This window comes from Cricetulus griseus, chromosome 8, assembly GCF_003668045.3.
Source record: "Cricetulus griseus strain 17A/GY chromosome 8, alternate assembly CriGri-PICRH-1.0, whole genome shotgun sequence".
Classification (NCBI taxonomy): domain Eukaryota; kingdom Metazoa; phylum Chordata; class Mammalia; order Rodentia; family Cricetidae; genus Cricetulus; species Cricetulus griseus.
Window position 1 is genome coordinate 60,158,566 of NC_048601.1, and position 360 is coordinate 60,158,925.

The window sequence follows — 360 nt, forward strand, 5'->3', positions numbered from 1 at the left end:
ATTTTAGTTAATTAATTAGCTTCAATTGTGGGCATTCATGTGCATGTTTTGGGGTTTATATGTGACATGGCATAGTTGTTGAGATCAACTACTCAGAGTACCCTTGGGATTGGTTATCTCTTTGTCATTTGCATTCTGGTGGTCAAGCTTTGGTTTGATTTCAGGCTTGGTGGTAAGTGGGTTTGTTATCTGANCATATACATACATACACACAGATACACATGTATCCACATGCATATACATAAACTCAAAGTACAGTCATGTAGAAATACATGCATACATACATATATACATGTACACACCTCTACACTGACCATGCTGGGACTCCTAAGCTGGATGGTGATTGACAGGAATTGTGTA